Source organism: Melitaea cinxia, chromosome Z (assembly GCF_905220565.1).
Source record: "Melitaea cinxia chromosome Z, ilMelCinx1.1, whole genome shotgun sequence".
Lineage (NCBI taxonomy): Eukaryota > Metazoa > Arthropoda > Insecta > Lepidoptera > Nymphalidae > Melitaea > Melitaea cinxia.
The window spans coordinates 2,585,143-2,599,552 of record NC_059424.1 but is presented as its reverse complement, the minus strand read 5'-3'; the positions used below and the strand labels follow the sequence as shown (position 1 = coordinate 2,599,552).

The 14,410-nt window shown below is 32.9% G+C and overlaps 1 protein-coding gene across 1 annotated transcript in view; it reads right to left on the bottom strand.

The window, feature by feature from the left end:
* Positions 1 to 11,573, bottom strand: part of LOC123668481 (proton-coupled amino acid transporter-like protein CG1139) — a 54,815-nt gene extending 43,242 nt beyond the window's left edge. The window contains exon 1 of the mRNA XM_045602211.1: positions 11,460 to 11,573. The gene's annotated coding sequence lies outside the window, so the exon portion shown is untranslated. The remainder of the gene's footprint in view (positions 1 to 11,459) is intronic.
* Positions 11,574 to 14,410: the final 2,837 nt, after the last annotated feature.

The following is a 14,410-nucleotide window of genomic DNA, read 5'->3' as shown; positions in this document are numbered from 1 at the left end:
AATAATTGACATAAGACAGACAAGAAAATATAAGAATGAAAAATTTAAATAGTTATTTTTTTTATCTTGATTAATACAGTAAATTCGGTAAACATAGGCCAATTACGATCTTGTTTAGATTACCTAATTAGTTTCTATACTTATTTGACAACTAAAGTTATACGCAATGCTCCATAAACCCAAATTTATTAACCTATAATATATATAAAAGCGAAAGGTCACTCACTCATCACGAAATCTCCGAAACTATAACACCTACAAACTTGAAATTTGGCAGGTAGGCTCTTTATAGGACGTAGACATCCGCTAAGAACGGATTTTGCGAAACTCGACCCCTAAGGGGGTAAAATAGGGGTTGAAAGTTTGTATGAAAGTCCTATGTTTTTGAAGTAAGAGACTTGAAATTTAAAATGTAAGCTCTATAGATAGTGAAAAGGTGTCCAAATAATGTATCTTTAGAAATCAACTCCTTTTTGGGGTTAAAACGGGGGATGGTAGGTTGACTCACTGATCACGAAATCTCTGAAAGTATAACACTCACAAATTTGAAATTTAGCAGGTAGGCTCCTTATAGGGCGTAAACTACCGCTAAGAATGGATTTTATGAAACTCGACCCCTAAGGGGGTAAAACGGGGGTTGTGAGTTTGTATGAAAGTCCTATGTTTTTGAAGTAACAGACTTGAAATTTAAAATGTAAGCTCTATAGATGGTGAAAAGGTGTCCAAATAATGTATCTTTAGAAATCAACTCCCTTTTGGAGTTAAAACGGGGGGATGGTAGGTTGAGTCACACATCACAAAATCTCCGAAGCTATAACACTTACAAGCTTGAAATTTGGCAGATAGGCTTCTTACAGAGCGTAAACATCCGCTAAGAATGGATTCTACGAAACCTGACCCCTAAGGGGGTAAAATGGGGGTGGGAAGTTTGTATGAAAGTCCTATGTTTTTGAAGTAAGAGACTTGAAATTTAAAATGTAAGCTCTATAGATAGTGAAAAGGTGTCCAAATAATGTATCTTTAGAAATCAACTCCTTTTTGGGGTTAAAACGGGGGATGGTAGGTTGACTCACTGATCACGAAATCTCCGAAAGTATAACACTCACAAATTTGAAATTTAGCAGGTAGGCTCCTTATAGGGCGTACACTACCGCTAAGAATGGATTTTATGAAACTCGACCCCTAAGGAGGTAAAACGGGGGTTGTGAGTTTGTATGAAAGTCCTATGTTTTTGAAGTAACAGACTTGAAATTTAAAATGTAAGCTCTATAGATAGTGAAAAGGTGTCCAAATAATGTATCTTTAAAAATCCATTTCTTTTTGGCGTTAAAACGGGGGATGGTAGGTTGACTTACTTATCACAAAACCTCCGAAACTATAACAGCTATAAACTTGAAATTTGGCAGGTGGGTTTCTTATAGTGTGTAGTCATCCGCTTAGAACGGATCTTACGATACTGGATCCCTAAAGGGATAAAACGGGGGTTGGAAGTTTGTATGAAAGTCGTATGTTTTTGAAGTAAGGGACTTGAAATTTAAAGTGTATGCTCTATAGATGGTGAGAAAGTGTCCAAATAACGTATCTTTAAAAATCAACTCCCTTTTGGAGTTAAAACGGGGGGATGGTAGGTTGACTCACTCATCACGAAATCTCCGAAGCTATAACACTTGCAAGCTTGAAATTTGGCAGATAGGCTCCTTACAGAGCGTAAACATCCGCTAAGAATGGATTCTACGAAACTGGACCCCTAAGGGGGTAAAATGGGGGTGGGAAGTTTGTATGAAAGTCCTATGTTTTTGACGTTAGAGACTTGAAATTTAAAATGTATGCTCTATAGATAGTGAAAAGGTGTCCAAGTAACGTATCTTTAAAAATACATTTCTTTTTGGGGTTAAAACGGGGGATGGTAGGTTGACTTACTTATCACAAAATCTCCGAAACTATAACAGCTATAAACTTGAAATTTGGCAGGTAAGTTCCTTATAAGGCGTAGACATCCGCTAGGAACGAATTTTATGAAACTCGACCCCTAAGGGGATCAAAGGGGGGTTGGAAGTTTGTATACAAGTCCTATGTTTTTGAATAAAGAGACTTGAAATTTAAAATGTATGCTCTATAGATAGTGAAAAGGTGTCCAAATAATGCATCGTAATCTATATATATATAAAAGAGAAAGGTCACTCACCACGAGAACTCAAAAACTGCTGGATGGTCCATTCATGCAGGATGGACAAAGATGAAATTTGACAAGGAGGTAGATTATAATTAGTAGGCATCTGCTAAGAACGGATTTTGCGATATTCCATCGCTAAGGGGGTTTAATTGGGGTTGATAGTTTGTTCGAAACATATACAGCAGTGTCGGTTTAAAACAAAATAACCGCGTTGCAACCCTATGTGTTCAAGGAACATTTATATTGATCACTTATAAGTAGTAAAAATATATATATATTTTTTACAATATCTAACCTTTACGTCACTAGAATACTTTTTATTTACCGGTGTCGTCACGGAGTCACGGAGGAGAGTGCGTTACACTATTCCGTGGCATATATAGTTACGTAGAACCATATTAAAAACTAAATTGCATGCAGTATATTTTAAACACATTTACACTACAATACTATATGATTACTACATTATTTCATACCACAATTCTGACGAATTCAACGAACCATTTTGTTAAACGCTACGCGCGCTTCGCGCGGACGTAGTCGCGGGCAACAGTAAGTGTATTATAAAACAAAGTCCCCAAAATTGTATGATCGATTACGTTTATGTTTTATCGTTATACGATCGATTCCCTCAAAATCTACGGAACGGATTTTCATGCGGTTTCACCAATGGAGAGAGGTCTTTAAGAGATAAGCTTGCGGAACGGCTAAGCCGATTATGATGAGAGTTTCACTGGAAGTTTGCCGGGAAAACTTTGTGTCACACTGATTTCAACGCGGGCGAAGCCGCGGGCACAGCTAGTATAGTATAAAAAATCTTATTGACTTTTTTTTCTTTATTCTATTCTATTTTCAAATGGATTTATGTTGTATTGTAGGCTTTGGTATTTATTTAAATTATAACCAGGAAATTTTAGACTATTTAGTTTTACTTAGTATACTTTATTTATACTACAATATAAAGCGTAGTGGTAATTTTAGATGCTGAGTCAAGAGAAGAATTTATTTATTTATCTTGGGAACGAGGTTCACGTACCATTGTTAGATATTTTAATGAATTATTTAACAAAAGTTTATCTTTTTAAAATGGTAAAGTAATTATATTGCTGTAAACCTTCAATTAATAACGTAAGCAATTTCCGGACGACTTAAACTTAGTTTTATTTAAAATTCATCTCATGCAAGAAGGTAGAGGAAAACCTCACGCGGAAACCAGCGCCGGGAGAAATTTCGAGACGTATTTCCTCTAGTTCGTGTCATCAGCCTTCTCCATAACGAGAAGAGAGGCCTTCGAGCCGGAACAAAAGTAATAAAATGCTTTAAAATTAACATTTAATAATAATTTTTATTCGACCTTAAGAATGTCATAATAATAAATATGGAACGCCAACAGCGTCTCATTTATCGAGAAATAAGTAATGTTATTCTAAATAAAACAAAAGTTACGCATTTAGCAGAACTGAGTACATTAGTATTTGCTTCACTAGACGTTTTCATTACAAAAAGATTTTATATCGTCTGATTACAGTTATTCTAAATATATAAAATTCGCGTGTCACAATGTTAGTTAAATTACTCCTCAGAAACGGCTGGACCGTTTTTTTTTTTATATATATATCACTAGGTCGGCAAACAAGCGTACGGCTCACCTGATGGTAAGCGATTACCGTAGCTTATAGACGCCTGCAACACCAGAAGCATCGCAAGCGTGTTGATGACCAAATCCCCAATCCCCCCAGGAGCTCTGGTCACCTTACTCACCAACAGGAACACAATACTGCTTGAAAACAGTATTATTTAGCTGTGATCTTCTGTAAGGTCGAGGTACTACCCCAGTCGGGCTGCTCCATATTTTGAGCAGGAAATTCCTGCTGTGCCCTACCTCAGTCAAATGTACGATTTTATGAAATATTGTGTGCATATCGGGTAGGTCTGAAAATGAGCTAAAATCTATTTTTCCAGGTAATAAAAGGGGGATTAAGGGGTGTTAATAACATATATGGCAATACGTGAAGCAAAAACTTTGTACCCCTTTTACGATAATTGCGTGGACGGAGGACTATGGAATTTCGCACACTCATAGTTTATATAGAGGAGTGCAGAATGCTTTTTTTTAAATTATGCTTTAAAATACATTGAAGCAATAAAAATACATTAAAGCAATAAAAAACGCATTACACACACTACCATGTATTGATACACACACGCATATACATATAAACTCTTTTGTTCATTGTTAATGTCTGTAGTCAAATGAAATTTTTAAAAAAAGGTTCTTTATTTTAATCAATTTTCGGTATTTCGTTTTTAATAATGGTCGAATTTCGACCACTTGGTGACTAGTTCGTATAGAATAAGCAAATGCTGTGTAACTTTGATTACAAATATTATATCATTACATAAAATCAAATGAATATATATTTCACAAAAACAATTCTACAAATCACTAAAATTTACCCAGGTCGTTTAATACGGAAATAATATTCTTTAGGATCGTCAAATGTAAGGACACTATATATTTTTATAAAATTTTATTTATTACTAGCTGACCCGGCGAACTTCGTATCGCCTAACAGTCGATTCTTTAATTTTATTAATTTTTTTTTTTAGAATTTTTCTCTCCGTAATAACCATCCTCGTACTTCAAGGAATATTTTAAAAAAAGAATTAGCGAAATCGGTCCAACCGTTCTCGAGTTTTGCGCTTAGCAACACATTCAGCGACTCATTTTTATATTATAGATTATTAGCCTTTGTTTTTTCTTCATAAACGAGCTAGATTCAGAAATATTTCGAATTCGTAATACATTATGTGACGTGGCCCGTTAATTGTTAAATGAAAAGGTTTTATTGTGTAACATTTATTTGTAAAGTAAAGGTAAAGTGGTTTACCTCCAGCAGTTCAAGTGCCGCATACGAATGCAGTTTAGACAGCAGTGGCCTTAACCACCATAATTTGATACGAGATTCAATAAAAGTTACCATAATCATATAATAAAAATGTAACGAGTCGCTGTCTGTACATTTAAAATTTATGAGAAAAAATATTATTGGCACCTTTATCAATGCAAGTCGTACCCAAAACAATGATTGTCAGAATTTTTGTCTGTGCGTTTGTGCACGCTAATCTCAGAAACGGCCTATCCGATTTTGATGTAGTTTTCGCTAATATATATTGTGGATAGCTTAGCTTAACATTAAGTGTTTGATTAATGTCAATAGGTTCATAAATAAAAAAGTTATACCAATTTAAATAATCACGCTGAACATGTAAAGTCACTCTTCCACGCGGACGTAGTCGCGAGCACAGCTAGTTAAACAATACAAATTATTAACACTTCATCCGTGCTTAGCTATCACTTGTAAATTTAATTTAAAATACCATGATCATGAACGTTATATTTAAATAGAGACACGGTTAACCTTGACTGTACTGCCGGAGCCATCAAAATTGATTAAGGCGCTTAAAGAATGTATTTCTAATGTATAATTAGTGTATACAACCTTTAATACAATTTCATATTATTTGAGCATGGATAGCGTAATTTGTCTTAACGAATCGATTTATAGGAAATATTTTCGGAAATATGCCGATTTTTCTATTTTTAATTTGTAAAATGACGATTCGAAATTCTGAAGCATATTTGAGTAAAATTATTTTTGATTTTATTATGATATAAAATATTTACACGAGACATGTCGACATGCAATTACTGAGGATATTTCTTATTCTTAGAATACTACATTAAAGGAATGATAGACGGAATAAGAATAGAAGCACAAAGAGATGCAGTAGCATCAAGCAATGCAAAATAAAGCATCAAACACTAAGACGAGATCGATGACAAAGATCTTTTTAAAGGAATACTTTACTTATTTCATGTTCTATTTTTGTTATACGTCAATCATTTTGTATTAATCTATACAAATTAATAAAATTGGTGTGTCTGTTTTTAATATTAAAATAACCGCTTATTACTAAATTGCATATGGATGTATACACGGTACATGTACCAAAATAATTTTTGTCTGTCTGTCGGTCTGTTTGTTCTGGCTAATCTCTGAAACGGCTGGACCGATTTTGACGGGACTTTCACTGCGATAGCTGATGTAATAAGGAGTAACTTGTGCTACTTTTATTTTAGAAAATTTATTTATTTTATTACTCTGCGAACTGAACAGTAACTTTTTTGTTAAATTCCACGTGGACAAAGTCGCGGGCACAGCTAGTCTAGATATAAATTGAAAAAATAAATTAGATAAACTTTCCCAAAACATATGATCCCAAAGCATGAGACAACGTGGATTCTCCTATTCCGCTGATTAAGCATTTAGTTCTATTGTTCTCATTCAACATAACTACCTACTACTAAATAAATATTAAAAACTAAAATGTTTGAAACAAACGGAAAATCTTGTTTGTAATTCTTTAATGAGACAAAATAAACAAGAACAAAAAGAGTTCTTTTACTCCTAATTGGTAAACAAAAAGAACAAAAAAGTACCTATATATACATTGGTTGCTGTAGATTGATATTGTACGTGATATTGAAACATAAAACAGTAATGTCTTCAGTTCTGATCCTACTTATTTATTCATATCAAATAGTAAAGAAATTATATGGAAAATCTCCTTCGAAGACGTTGTATAAATGAGTAAAATTCGCGTAAACATTAGAAAACAATAGATATACTTATATTATATCATATCTCTATGCTATGAATTACATGTATCTATGTATGTATGTATGTATATATGTATCTATATGTACGTCGGAAAACAATATTAAAATTAACTTAAATTACAGAAAAACAATCGTTTACAGTACATAAAGTAATTAGCTAATAAGTTGATCAAACACTTGTTTGTAGCTAAGCCTGTATTTATTTATTTCATTTCTATAAATCTAATATAATTATAATCTATATACTAACATCGTATCTAAATATATATCATATATATAAAATTGATAATACATGAAACAAAAAAAAAATACTGAGTATTTTAATAAAATTATAAAAAGATCGTGTGGTTTAAAAGTCAAAAAACACATTAACAAAAATTATATACTTTTTAGTAGATGCTATTAGTTAATCTACCTGACAACGTTATATTTCTTACCTAAACTGTAAACAAAGAACACAGAGCTTCTCAAACTTTTATTTACACAGTTCACATCATATACTAATAATTGCACGTGTTGTATATATATTTATATATAAATAAGAGACATAAAAAAAATTAAATGTGGTCTATAATTTAGTATGATTAAAATGCGTCCGAAGTTTGAGAATCAAGTTTTTTTGGGTGTTTTACATGTAAAATATTTAATGAATAATTAATTAAATGATATTCGAGTTCAAATAAGTTTGAAAGAATTTAGTTCTACAGACATCGTTCTAAAATATCATTTACAGTTTTGTCAGCGTATAGCTTCCGCAGCTATTTTTATTTTTACTTAAAAAATATGTACCTATTTTAAGAATATATACAGATGAAATAAAACAAAATAAAAATAAAAACGGAGATTAATTTAAATAATATATTTACAAAAATTATATTTAAAAAATAATAATAATCTATATATACATATAATAAAATGGTAGGAAAGTCAAAACTGTACACTGAATATTTTTTTTAAAAATACTTGGGTGTGATCTACAATCGATACCGAAGCCAAAAATATAATTTTTAGAATTTTTGTCTATTTGTCTGATGTATGTCCGGGATAAGCTCAAAAAGTACTGCTTGGATTTACTTCAAATTTGGCACGAATATTATTAAGAAGTCTGGTATATAGGCTACAAATTATCACGCTATCACCTATGGGGAACGAGCAGTGAACCTTTATTTCTTCAACGCATTCTGTATTAACGTGTAATCTAACGACGCATATTTGAATGTTGTTGTTGTTATTGTTAAAAGCCATGCTATAAGATAGCTTCAAAAATCACGCTAAAAATCACGCAATATAAATAACGTAGGCCGATAAACATAATTAAACAAATATAAGTAGTATCAAGACGATTTTAAAGCAGCGCCATCTATGAGATTTCAAAAACATCATCATCAATCCCCTTTTTGAATATAAATAATTTAAATTTGATCATGTTCGCGAGGTTAATAAGTAGTTGTCAGTACAAGGCCAAGGCCGCACGCGCCGCCGTTATGGCTGGAAATTAATGTGTCTACATTTCATTATTTAAATTGAAACGTATGGGAATTTGGTAAAAAATTAAGTACCTTTTTTTTACATAATTCTAATGAGAATCATGTACCGAGTATCCTCCTAAAATATTGATAGTAATTCACCAGTCATACCGGGTGGAATTGGAACGCTTGAAAAAACGAAGAGGTATGATAGTCTTGGCATGACCTGACATGATACAAGTGAAAAAAATCAATTTTACATAAGACAGTTTCCCTGTGTTACTGCACTTTCTGTAGATATAAAATATAAATAGAAACGGGTAAATGAATGTTATTTTAAAAGGTATAATCGTAGGTATTTTTGGTGCTGTATAGCGTTCATGCAGACGACGTCGCGGGCAGCAACTAGTATACAATAATATTCACTTCACTTCATCAATTGTGTGACCTTTAAAGTACCTTTTTGTAGTTTGTTTGCATTTTATCTTACGACTCCCTGAATACGGTATCATTAATACAGTTTATTTTACACTTTATTTTTGTGTAATTTAAAGAACGAGCCCAATTATTTTTTCCTTTAAAATCAATATTTGATTGTTTATCATTTCTTTTTCGACTTTGTCTCGTACTTTGTACTTTGTTTTTCGCATAATTATCGTAGAATTTATAAATCACAAGCTGACCTGACGAACTTCGTATCCCCCAATTTTTTTTTCTTAAATATCATAATTATTACATATATAAAAATAAAATATAGCCAATCTATCAATTTGAATCAAACTACATACGGTGTGCAAATTTGATAAAAGTCGGTTAAGTAGTTTAGGAGTCCATCGCGGACAAACATGACTAGCCCGTTGGCGCAGTTTGTAGTCACCCTGAGGGTTGTGGGTTCGATTTCCACCCCGAATCTAGATGTAATATATATATATATATATATATATGTGTGTGTGTGTGTGTGTGTGTGTGTATATATTATTTATATGTATGATAATCGAAAAAAAATGTAGCTATACTAGTCGGCTGTTGCCTATAACACAAGCATTGAGTTGCTTACTTTAGGAACAGATGACGTGTGTTTGGTCGTAAATATATATTTATTTATTTATAAAAATAAATATATTTTAGTTTTTCAATTTGTCTACAGACTGACAATCAACAAAATAGTATAATATGCATGTGTGTGTCAAATACATAGTAGTATGTGTAATGTTTTTTTTTATTGATTTAATACATTTTTATGTATAATTATAAAAAAAAAATAGCATTCTGCACTCCTCTATATAAACTATAAGTGTACGAAATTTCATACTAATCCGAACGCGCAATTTTCGTAAAAAGGGGTACAAAGTTTTTGCATCATGTATTAATATATAGATAAACAACGTGACGAAGTCGCGAATGCAAAGGTCGTAGATACCGACATCAATAATTCTAATTTATGAAATTATGAAAAAATTAAATATTTCTTTTTAAATTAATGGATATAATATGTAAACTAAATTTAGCTTTTAATTAAATTTACCTTTGTTCGAGCCGTGTCGATAAGTCATCATGGGCCTTTACGTCACATATGAGATTATGATGATTAATTAATAAATCTGCGTGTAATTAAATTACATAAACAGCAGTAGCGAATAATTGTTTATCAGAGTTGAAATTTCATTAGAATATCTCGATAATTCACTGAAGTATTAAAGCTGGCACCTAAAAAAAATAAGTAATGGAACTGACTCACCCTGCTCCGCTATATTTTAACCTGATTTGATTCACTTGTAGATACTTTATAGTTACTATAGATTGTCCTTTTTTTAATATAATTTAATTACAGTCTATTTCAACTTTATATAGTGCGTTATAAATAATAGAAACGCTGCTCTCGTCTCGATAACCTATACCTTAAGCCTTTTAACCATAAATTGAAAATGAACCGAATAAGCCTATTTAGTTTCAATTAAAACGAAATAGATTAAAAGATATTTTGAAATATATGTTATATATATATATGTGTGTGTGTGTGTGTGTGAATTAAAAAAAGAGTGTGCCTTAGACCACACGACTGAAGTAAAACTTCTGCACAATAGGCCTGCACTGTGTCTTAGATATACGAAATATACGAACTGGCTATGACAGAAAGAAAATGTGTACTCGCACCTCTCTCTCTTGCTCCGTTCGCCTCACTCGATCGCACTTTTCGTAACGCTCTCGTCACGCATTCACCAGCTTACTCCCCAGGTCAAACGTGCGTAAGGAAGTTTTACTTCAAGAAGTTTTTTACTATATGTAAGGATATTTAATTTTTTTGACAAAACACTGCAACGTTTCAAAGTTTCAGCAGTTCCTAAAAAGTCAAATTAATACAAAATTCGACCGTATAATATTGCTCCAGGCTCAAGCCCGTCAGCAATCTGTTATTGAATCTGAATGTAATATTGTTGAGTGACTCTACATTTCATTCAGGAGAACTGAGGATCTGTATTCTGAGCTAATTTAAATCACCCGTTATTTTCTTTTTAATGAACAATATTATATTAATTTAATTTATAATATTTTAAACAGGCATCGTCACGCTATATATATTGTAAACGAGTTAGCTAAATAAAGAATCGTTGACAATAGAAAATAAGTCACATACAATATGTTATGACAATAATACTAACAGCAGTAATAACCGCCATAAAATTATTTTAATTAACAACTGTAAAGACAAAGATTAACTTCGCAAAAATAATAGAATCATAATTATATAAAATAAAAAATGTTATGAAAAATATATAATGTGTATTTAAAATTCGCATATTTTTTTTCAAAAAAAATTATAAGAAATTATATGAATTATGAATATAAATTATATCTCATAATTTTTTGTTTATTATTTAAATGAAGATACAAGTTATTTTTTAAAGTACTTGTATCGTTATAAAGTTTTAAATTTCAATAAAAATTAACTGAATGAAAAGGAATTTATTTCAATAATAAGTTATTTAAATATAAATAAATTCGTATTTAATTCAAAACTTATTATATCGGCAAAACTATAGAAATAAAAAACAAACTTCTTATGAGCATAATAGAAAAATTAAATTATATTAAAAAATTCGCAAAGCAAAAAACTAAATATAAAGTATATATTTACCTTTTTTTTAATTTATGAATGAAACACTTATCACGTCCGGCTTATTTGCGCGCTGGGTAACGACTGCAGGGCATGCAGATCTGCAAACGCTCAGTTGATTCTGTGCGATACTAGGCCACTGTGATTTGATAAAGATTTAACTCTTTTGATGACGACACTTTTCCGTAAGATTCGTTCAACCTTAACCTTACGCTACTTGTATTCGAGTGAGGATTGTCAAACTAAATAGATGGTTTTGTCAATTTTCATTAAATTGATAAGAAATATTTTTATAACATTATTGTGTAATTAAACTTAGGGCCTGTTTCACAAATTGTCGATAACGCTATTTGGCGGACGATGATAACCAACAAACCAATTCTTTGCCACCATCGAATTCTACTGTATTTATGGGGATATTTCTATTTGCAAAAATGATTCTAAAAACTGCAGTTTATTAATTTAGGTGAAACAGGTCCTAATGTCCTATTCTACCCCCTGCTGTTAAAGTTTAATCGTAACTTATTTGCATGATAAACCTTATCCACAATTGATAAAACAGGCCAATTAAGAGTAATATAACAGAAGCTATATTTAAGCGTTTGATTGCTTAATTTAAATTTTAATTGCCTTTATAATTACTTTGTGATATTTGGAAACAATAAATGGTAATAGAAACACATTTGTAATCAGCAAAAGAAATGTTAATTTTATAGCGATATCGCTCTTTAATGTAAAAGTTTTCGATTTACATTATGGGACTGAATATTGACTTGTAGTATATATGGGTTGAATTTACGTTACCGAGTATGTAATGAAATTATTTAAAACATCGCTTCAGTCTGTAATATCCCACTGCTGGGCATAAGCCTCTTTCCCAATGTAGGAGACGTATCAGAGCTTAATACACCACGCTGCTCCAATGCAGGTTGGCGGATATATTCTCTACTATCCCGAGATGGGCGGCGCTACGTCGCGATCTGACGACAGTCCTCGGAGGGGACTAGTCACTGCCGAGCGTTGTCACCGCGATGCTCGGCGACGACGAGTCCTGGAAGGCGATGGTCTCCTTCTGCGAGACAGTAATGTCCCAGAAGGAGAACGACGAGCGGATGAGAGAGGGAGCCGCCGACGAGGCCTCCGTCCGCAGGCGACGAACGGGGGTGCGTAGGAGGCGCTACTTAATGCGTTTCCAGTAACGCCCCTGTGCCCATGTCGGGCCGGGATGGGAACCCGGTCCTGCTAGACATGGCGTTTCTGGGATTGTTCAAAGGTGAGCCGGACAGTTCCATGGAGGAGTAGTCTGGTCTTTTCGCCGAGGCCAGCCTGTCGCTGGAGGGATCCTGTTGCCTGCAGATCCGGGACCCTCCAATTAAAGCGGCTGAAGGCTCCCGCAGGGGTTTTGGTTGGTAGTGCACCCCCAAGTGCTAAGCCGACATACGGTCTAGGAATGCCTGGGCATCCTGGATATCACCCGTAAATGGGTTACCCTGCGATATCAAAAAAAAAAAATATATTCCCTACTATGAATAGCGATCGCTATCAGGTGTACATAAAAACCGCGACTGAAGGATTAACGTGCTCTTCGAGGCACGGTGAGGAGGCCCACAAGGACTGCACAAACGCCCAGACTACGGCAAACATCTGTATGGCCAATACGAATGTTTTTCATGTGCGAGGATCGAACCCACCTCCGCTAGCGCAACAGTCACAAACCAGTGCTGTGACGGTTGTGCCAACGCGTCGTCAGCGCCGACACAACGTCATTTAACACATATTCCCCAAAACACCGAATAATAAAAGTTGGTTTACTCGTTCACTTGTTTTAGTGTTATCCGCCTAATGTGACGCATGCCTACACTCAAACGTAGGTACAAACGATTTCTTGATATGTTGTAATATTTGACATATTTTATTATAAAATATATAAGCACTCGTGATGACACTTTTCTTCTTTGATCCGCATCAAGATTGACACTATAAATTCTAGACAATTTGAAATTTGATAACGATAATGATTTTGGGTAGATAACATTTGGTAGCTCAAGGACTCCCATATATTTTTTTACAATTTCGTACGAGCTTAGTTCTACGAGTCGCTATTTTAGTTTACTTTACATATTCAATGAAAATAGAATACATGAACTAAAGGTTCTGTATAAGTAAATTAAATTTTAAAATGTGTGTGAAAACGCTCTTGGTATATTATTATCTTAAATAATCAAATATATTTAATATTCATCGTTCGGTCGTCGGTTCCTAAATTTCGCAAATTAAATATAATTTTTTGAACATAAATAGGTATTCTTAATAAGGTCAAAAAGTAAGTCACATACATACAAGCATCAAGCATCTAGCTTTACAATATCGCCAGTGGCGGATTTCTGATTTGGTTAATTAGGTTAGACCATTGTCATTCAATTATGAACGCAGCATAATTTTTACATTTTCTTGCAGTTTATGTATTCTAATAATAATCATTGATATCACTTTCGAGCACATTTTTGTCATGCTGAATTAACATCTCTAAATAAGTACCGCGTGACGGAGCTTGGCCCGGTATTTTTAGTAAATCGTATCTTTTGGAAATAATATTTAAATACGAATTACATATTGATAAAAAATGAATGATATTTCCCGATTTTACCGACATAATAATAAAAAATATGAACTGGTTATTTAGGTAAAAAATCATAAGTGCAATTAGAAAATAATTGTGTTTGCTCGCAAACGAAAAAAAAACCGACTTCAATTACATCGACGAGTAATACAACGTAGATCGACGAAAAAAATAGTCAAGTAACTACGCGTTATCAAAGATTACTCAAAAAGTAGTTATCAGATCTCAATAAAATTTATATGTGACAACATGACAAACATCAGCTTTCGATTAAATTAAAAATTATTAAAATCGGTACACCCAGTAAAAAGTTATTGCGGATTTTCAAGAAGTTCCCTCGATTTCTCTGGAA